Raw genomic sequence first — 8677 nt, forward strand, 5'->3', positions numbered from 1 at the left:
CTGCATGGAGACAGAAAATTGATTTAGTTTGTAAATGAGGTATTTGGGAGTCACATACATTTTGAAGATTTCTGCACCAGGTCAGATCGCCGGTGCTATCAGTTTTCATTTAGGGACGGAAAAAGTTTCAGATACACAAAGCTCTGCCTGCCACTAAGCAGCTAGAGGGAGCATTTCCTCACTGTGGAACAAGAAACAGAAGCCTCTGTCATCTCCTCGTTACCTCTCTCACTCAAGACACTCCCTGCTGGACTCTTCTGCCCAGGAACCCTTGAGCAGGAGAGCTAGCAACAGCACAGGACAGGAGAAGAGAACTGGCTGCTCTCAGGTTGCCATGGTTAAAGCACTGCCGAGGAACAACAAGCAAGATTAACCTGCTCAGGACAAAGGAAGCCCCTGAGATTTGCTCACAAAACATGGGGGCCTGAATTGCACCTGCTGGGGAGGCAAAATTGTCTGTAAAGGAAGCCTGGAGATCAGATGACAGCCTGGGCTCTGCTGCCCCCTCAGACCCTGGGGGCCAAGAGCCTTTGGTTGTGTGAGGACAGCCCACATGTGGGGGCTCCAGCTGCACAGTCCACCCCAGCAGCAGTCACTTAGGCTGAAACTAGCTCCCCACTCAGGGAACATTAAGGACAGATGGTGCATGTGCCTTTCTGCGTCCTCCAGCCCCAAGCTGAAGCCACTTTTAAAAGTCCCTGCAGGAACACAGGAAGGTGGGCCAATATTCATCAAGCTACTGCCAGGCCAAATGCTGCAAATGCAGTCCCAGGTAAGCCAAATGGGTGTTTGCTCACAACCTAAACATGGTATTCAAAATACAGCACCTCAGCTCCATGTGTATTTTTGTTCTGTATTAATGTTTTCCACTCTGATGGCCACCAAACAGAAGTACAAAGGCAGGACCAAAAACTGATGGCTTTCTGAGCCATCCTTGGTTAATCTGCTCAGGCACCAGGTGGCCCAAGCCAAGCACACAGCATGGAGGGTACCCCAATACCACAGACTTAATCCTGGCCAAGTGACCACAGTACCAGTCAACCCACCCAGCTGGACATGCACAGCCTCATTCTTTGGCTAATCCAGCCCCGTGGGCACCTGCAGACCAACATGCTGCTTCTCACCTGTTCTAGATGAGATGATGCTTCTGGAGTCCAAGTCAAGTTTCTTCACCAGTGTATTGGGGTCAATATTCAGCCCAGAAAAGATGTCAGATGAAGAGAAGTCCCAGTCCTTATCCAAAAGAAATATTAAACAGGAGTCAGTACCAACACCACCAAACAAGATTCATTAACAAAATAAATTAATTAAACCCAGTACCATGGCATATACTCCAGCACTAATGTGCAGGTGTCTCTCCTGAGCATATACAGGTAGCTGAGTTACTCTGCTGGCCTGGTACCCCAGGGCTCTGCCACCCAGGAGGAAGTCTCACAAAGTCAAGCATGCTCATTTTCATGTTTTGGAACCCAGAGCCATTGGGTTCCTAACAGATTTCTATCTCAATCCCATCTCACCTCACTCATTTGAATGCAGGTGTTACTCCTAGGAGAATTACGAACTGCACCTCTAGGAAAAGCCAGATTTATAACATGTATGTAAATAGAGAATGATACAAATAGGATTTGCCCAGTTGTTACCTATGTCTGTGGACATTACGCAGGTTCAGTGACGAACTATTAGCAACTTACCAGACCTTCAGCATCAAGTTCCTTTAAGCATGCAGTACTTCCATAAGTCCTAAGCTTTGCATTAGCCTCTCTGGTTTGCTTAGAAGAACTTACTATTTTAACCAGGAGTATCTCGCAGTACAGGCACACAATTTTATGGAGGTATAAAAACACAGATATGGTGCAACCTATTCCTCCTTCCCCAAAGAAAAGCTGTAGGCGCATAAAAATCATTTACTGCTGTTCCTACATTCTTACTGCAAGCGAGGAAGGTATCCAGCTTTAACCTGAACAGCATATTAATAATACAGCTGCTGAAACTTGACAAAAGTCTCCTAAATAGTTATGCATAAAATGACAGCTCATCTCCACCTGCCACAGCCAGAAATCAACAGAGACGCTGTAAAACAAGCCAGGCGGTCTCTTACTCCTCCAGTCCTGACACTCACTGGTAACAATGCCCGCCACTGCACCCACGTTACCTGCTCCAAGGCAGTGTGGGCACACAGGTACTCCCACCCGCGAGCAGCAGCATAAATCCCAGCAGATGTTTGTCACTGCCACCTCCCTCGGCAGCCTCTCCTTTCCACACAGCCTGGTGCTGCAGGTGCACAGACATTACATGCTAACTAAGAACATTTTGGAGCGGCTGTAACAGCCACCAGAGCAGCACACTGGGACCCTCATGGCACATATGCCAGCATCTCTCATCTCATCTCCCTGCCTGTTTTGGTAAGCCACTACCCACGTCAGCTCACCCAAGGTAGTGATGACACGGCCAGGCACCCAGCAAAGGACGGTGCTACAACAGCTTTGAAGACATCACACAGCTTTTCTAAGAACAAAATGGAGGCCCACGTTTTGGAAATTTTACTCAATTTCTGCTGTTCTGACATCCTGCCAGTGGGCAGTAGGCCTGTATAGCAGCACTTCACCACGTCAAGGAGTGCTTCCTTTGACATCTCTGCTAAGCCACACCTGGAGCTGCAGGATAGTGCCTCCCAGAGCCCGTCCCTCACATGAAGAAGCAGGGGAGATATGCCAACCCCAGCGAGACCCCACACCACTGCAGGGACAACCCAAAAGTAGCGTGGCAACAGCCACTAAAGGAGATTTCACAGCTCCCCAGTAACTTCAGAAATCTGCACAGAGACGAAGCAGAGCCACCAACGGGTACCAAACGCCAATCCTTTGCGCCCACAGCTCAGATATGAGGAATCACCTCCACAACAGCAGCACCACTTAGCTACACCTGGAAAAGCCTTCAAAACCCAGACCCATGACCACCACCAGCAGCAACCCATCTCTTTACTCTGGTTTCTCCCAGAGACCAGCACGGCCACCCCCTAGGAGGCGATACACCCCCTTCTCCCATGGTTTATTGAGCTGGCCGCATGCGCACAGTGCTCGGCATGGCGTGCTGCTGCTGCTGCTGCCGCCCCCGTTCCCCTCCCCTCCGCCCCGCTCCGTGCCCCCGCTACCTTCCCGGCGGGCGCGCTCCAGCCGCCGGGGCCGGGGCCGGGGCCGGGGCCCGCCGGGTCTGGCAGGCGGGGCGCGGGGCGGTGCAGGCGCTGGCGCCGGGCTTTGCCCACCATGGCCGAGCGTGTGCGGGCCGGAAGGGGGCGGTGGCAGGAAGGGGGCGTTACGCGAAACGGCCTCTCCTGCCCCCAAAATGCCCAGGGCCGGTGGTTCCCACCTCGTGTCTGGCAGGTCAGGATGGGTGGGCACGTGCTCTGCTTCTGCGGGGCATCAGGTTTTGTTTGTTTCTTTTTTTTTTTTTTTTTTATCTACTTTTTCGAAATCGTAGAAAACACCATGACAAATACTGTGCTCACCAGTGGTGGGTTTCTCAACAGGAAACCTCTCCCACTGGCAACGGAGAGGTTCCCGTTTCCTTCTGCTAGATTCTTGCTCAGCCCTGGCACACAGGACTTGCTGAGAGGCAGCTTGGAGCACAATAGCAGTCAGTACTTATCACCTACACTTTCCAAATCATTGTCTACAAGGGGTCTCTGCAGGGGAATGAGGAAGAGACTGTGAGCCAGGGAAAGCCAAGACCAACATCAATGCATCCGTCTCCCACCACAGTGGCAGGCAAGGGTTGATGCCATGCCACGGGGTCTGATGAGTCTGTGGTGGTGGGCACATGAGGTCTGTGTGGGTAGCAAGTGATGCACCAAGCCAGTGGGATGCAGCAGGGAGGAGCTGACGACCTCCTCATGGGGACAAAGGAAGTGGGCAGAGCAGGAGGAAGTTCCCAGCAAGGTGATGCTGCTTGGGGTAATGGCAAGTCCAGTGTAGGCACATGCTCACAGCCAAGGATTTCCCCAAATAAACGTGCCAGGGAAGAACTAACATTCATCAGGAGCAGAGAATAACAACAGGAAAAGTTTGGTTGCCCTGCCATACATAGGCTGGGGAGCACTGTTTAGAAGCACATCAACAGCACTGACACCTCTGATCACCAGAACCAGCAACTTGTGGCAAGTGCTGACCAGAGACCACCTGCCAACTAACTCTTGGTCAAGCCCCCAGCACAGCCTGGTCACAACTGCTTGAGAGACATCCTGTGAGGAAGGGGGAGAAGTAGTTATCCATGATAGTTCCAAATAGAAGTACTAAAAATAAAGGCAGTTGTTGAAATAAAATAACAAGAAATGGTTAAAACCTTGAAACAGTCAGTCTGGAGAGCATTCAATGACCCTGTGGTGACACACTGTGATCAAACATACAGGCCTCTAAGGGATGCCTACCTGCAGCAGGATTAAACAGCAGCAGCAAGGAAAAATAAAATGTAGAAATAAAAAGACAGCCTTTAAAAGTGGAAGTTATGCCCAAATCAGGAAATGTGAGAGATTAAAACTTCAAGCAATGAAAACTGCAGTGGTAGAGCTGCCTTCTCCAGCCCTGGCCCAATCTTGCTTGTGTCTCTTTTCCTCATCAGCATAAGATCATAGAATAGATCACAGAATATCCCGAGTTGAAAGGAATCCACAAAGATCATCGAGTCCAACTCATGGCACAACAAAGGTCCACCCAAAAATTCAGACCATATGACTAAGAGCACAGTACAAAAATACCTCTTAAACTCCGACAGGCTTGGTGCCATGACTGTGTCCCTGGGGTGCCTATTCCAGTGCGTGACAACCCCCTCAGTGAAGAACCTCTTCCTGATACCCAGCCTGAACCTCCCCTGTCACAGCTTGACACCGTTCCCTCAGGTCCTATCACTGGTCACTAAAGAGAACAGATCGGCGCCAGCCCCTCCACTCCCCCTCATGAGGAAGCTCTAGGCCACGATGAGGTCTCCCCTCAGCCTCCTCTTTTCCAGCCTCCTCTTTTCCTCTTTTCTGGGCATGTGGTGCCCAGAACTGCCTTGAGCACTTGAGGTGAGACCGCACAGTGCAAAGCAGAATGGGATAATCACTTCCCTTGTCCAACTAGCAATGCCGTGCTTGATGCTCCCCAGGATATGGCCCTCCTGGCTGCCAGGGTACACTGCTGGCTCATATTCAACTTGCTGTCAACCACAACCCCCAGATCCCTCTCTGTGGGGCTGCTCTCCAGCATCTCATCGCCCAGTCTGTACATATAGCCAGGGTTGCCCCATCCCAGGTGCAGGACCCAGCACTTGCTCTTGTTAAACTTCATGCAGTTGGTGATTGTCCAGCACTCCAATCTGTCCAGAGCTACCTGCAAGGCCTTTCCACCCTCAACAGAGTAAACAACTCCTCCAAGTTTAGTGTCATCAGCAAATTTGCTCAAAACACCTAGTCCTACATCCAAATCATTTATGAAAACATTGAAAAGAACTGCCCCTAAAATGGAGCCCTGGGGGACCCCACTGGTGACCATCTGCCAGCCTGATGTAACCCTGTTTACAATAACCATTTGAGCCCTATCCATCAGCCAATTGTTCACCTATCAGTATGATGTTTTTATCTATCTTTGTGCTGGATATTTTGTCCAGTAAGATCTTATGAGAAACTGTATCAAAAGCTTTACTGAAAACCAAAAAGATTACATCAACTGGCTTCCCTTGATCAACTAGATGGGTGATCTTATCATAAAAGGAAATTAAGTTTGTTAAACAAGACCTACTCCTCGTGAACCCATGTTGGCTGTAACCTCTGACTGCATTGTTCCCCAGCTGCATTTCAATAACTCATTAACTATGAGATTAACTATGGGTTGTCTAATGCACACAATAAATAGCCTGGACTAACAAGCTACCAGCACTGATGTGCCCGGGGAGGGGGAGGTTAAGGTTCCTTGGGAAGCGGTGTGGACAATGCTTTGCTGTGGATATCAACCCAGGCCAGGCTGCAAGACAACATGAGGAGCAGCCCAGCAGGATGGAGGAAACATCTGCAAGCTCCAGCTCTGTGCTACAGGGACCCATCATGTGCCCACGCCTGGAGCTCCCTGCTGCCCTGGCAATCCTATACCCTTCACTTGACCCTTTATCAGCAGGGCAAAAAGGGCTGACAAAGCCAATGAAGGAATGGAAGAGAAAACAGCAGCTCAGTAAGGAGTTACACAGGATGCAAGGTCAAAGTAAGAATTACAACAGTTCCTCTCGCTTGCCCACACTTCCTCTTCCAGGTCCACAGCACAATCAGAAGCTCTGCCAGCTTCCCCAGCTCCATCCATGCCATCCCACTGCACCAGCGAGGCTACAGCCACGCTGATGCTCCTGAATGTGGGGCATTGCAGCTATCCCTGGTGCCTGGCCATGAGGAGACCAGCCCAGAGCCTTGCAGTTATCTTCCTTAATAAAAACGTAACATGTAGAACATTTGTCAGGGCTCTGAAATTTGCTGCTGGCATTGTGATTCCGTACACTTGCTGCAGGAGCTTCAGGGCAAGTAAGCCAAGCTCCATAACTGTAGGGCATGCATAGATGCCCAAAAATGCATCAGAGTCACTAAACATGACTTTGCTGGAACTGAGATGGCAGCATGCCGCAGTATACTGCCACTATTCGTAATGAGCACACCTTGAGCACACTTTATACCAGCTTTTGAAACCAGTCCTCACTAAAGCTGTGAAAGGCCAACAGATGCAACCCCTACATCTAAAACCTAGAAAGCAGATAACAAAAGTCCCACATTAATTGTCTAAAAATAATTTAAGACACTGTATATTTTTTACTTCAACACTGAAGAGGTTAAGAGATAGTCGCTTGGTGTCAGTTCCCCTCTGCTTAGGGAAATTCAGCTGTGGGTGTGCTGGGAGGAGTAACTGCAGCCTGTATGTCAAAATCTGAAGGCTGCTCAAAAAAACACGTCATAAACTGAGCTTTGCCATGGTGAGAGCAGCACTGGCATCCTCCTTCAAATGGGAAGGACCTGCCCAGCCCTGCCACAGCAGCAGCTCACCTGTGAGGCAAAAAACACCAGAGCCAGGCTGGGGCTGAAGGGGAGACTTCGCTCCCCTGCCCCCCAAGCCAATGGTACCAGCAGCTCCCCATGGGACCAGTTTTCCAGCATCCCCAATACCAGCCTTGGTTGCCCACTGCGCTGTTTCTGGTGATCTGTGCAAAACCAGAATGGGCATTTTTGGAAGGTCCCTTCACCAAGCGGGCTGGGGCATGGGGTCCAGGGGTGGGGCTCGGCCTTAACTGGGGTGCGCAAGGCAAGTTGGGTTTCGGGAAGGCACCCGCCCACAGCCACCACTCTGACTTCCTCCTTTCTCCCCTACCAAGCGACAAGACAGAAGGAGGAAAGATCTGCACAGGGCAGAGCTCCCAATGACCGGCTGCTGCTGCCAGCCAAGCTAGAGAGCTTGAGGACCACCAGCCTCACTTCAGTCCCAGCAGAGGAGCCAAAGAGAGGGCTTGATGCGAGGCAAGTATTGTGTTTTGGTTTTGTACACCTCTTTTCTTGGGGGAGGCAGATGGGTGACAAAGCAGTTTCGTAGCCAAGGAGTTTTCAGTGAATTTGTTTCATAATTCTTAATCCAACCTCCTGTCAGGCAAGTGCTTGGGTGTGCTGGGGCTTGATGTACAGCCACGGGGCTCATCGCTCCCTCTGGTCAAGCGCAGCCTTGCCAAAGGCAGACTTGCCTGATCTGCAACATTTCTGCTTTCAGAGGTAGGAGAGAGCCTGGAAGTACAGGTGGTTATTATGGGCAGGTGTCGGACCCTCAACAGCTCCTTCCTCACCTGCCTGTGGGCCTGGAAAGCAGAAGAGAGTTGGTGCAGTACGGCATGCTCCTGCTCTGACCCGGGGTGATCTCATCGCACCCTCCAAAATGACTGCTGGGGGCTGCACCAGATCCTTTGTGAGAGCCACCCAGAGCAGCCCCTGTCCCCCTGGTCACTCCTGTGTGGCTGCAGGACGTGATAGCTCCGATGGGGAGAGGGAGCTGGCATGTGATGGGATGGTGAGGCACAAGGATGACAGGAGGCTTGGTGCAGGGCCATTGCTGGCACACAGGCACAGAGGAACTTTCCCTGAGCGCAGGTCACACCTTGCACCTATGAACAACCTTGACTTTATTGTGAGTAGGGGTTGGTGGCAAAACAGTTGCAAATGGCCTGTCCCATCAGGGCTTGCTAAATGAGGATGCCTTCACCAGGGAAGGTCAGGGATAAGAGCTAGGAGAGGGGGTGAGATCCTTGCTCTTCTCCTTCATCTCTCTCTGTATGCATTACATTCTGCAAATGGCCACTGAAAACACATGGCAGAGGCAGGGAAAGCAGCAGAGGCTGCAGGCGAGCTTTCCCTGGGCAGAGCAAGTCCTTCACCAAGTCTCAGATACACAGGCTTGCTCACTAATGCAGCAAAGGGAAAATGTAGGACACATGAAGTACACCTCACGTGTCATGCAGAGGCCAGACAGACCGCCACTGTTTGGCTTTGAATCAGGCTAAAGCAGACAAACTTCCATTTTCGATTATTTTTAAAAGCCTGTCTCCCAGCCTCACAGGGAGATGAAAAGCAAACTCACAAACGTTCACAGAGATACCACGCCATGCGGCTGACACGGGTGCTCGTACATTG

The 8677-nt window shown here is 50.8% G+C and overlaps 1 long non-coding RNA gene across 1 annotated transcript; it reads right to left on the reverse strand.

Moving 5' to 3' along the window:
- Positions 1–1116: 1116 nt before the first annotated feature.
- On the reverse strand, positions 1117–3281 carry LOC116490722. Its single transcript, XR_004253401.1, has 2 exons — positions 3152–3281; positions 1117–1233 (listed from the first exon to the last, which is right to left on the reverse strand). It is a non-coding gene; the product is annotated as an uncharacterized LOC116490722 (long non-coding RNA).
- Positions 3282–8677: the final 5396 nt, after the last annotated feature.

This window comes from Aythya fuligula, chromosome 6 (genome assembly GCF_009819795.1).
Source record: "Aythya fuligula isolate bAytFul2 chromosome 6, bAytFul2.pri, whole genome shotgun sequence".
NCBI classification, from domain to species: Eukaryota; Metazoa; Chordata; class Aves; order Anseriformes; family Anatidae; genus Aythya; species Aythya fuligula.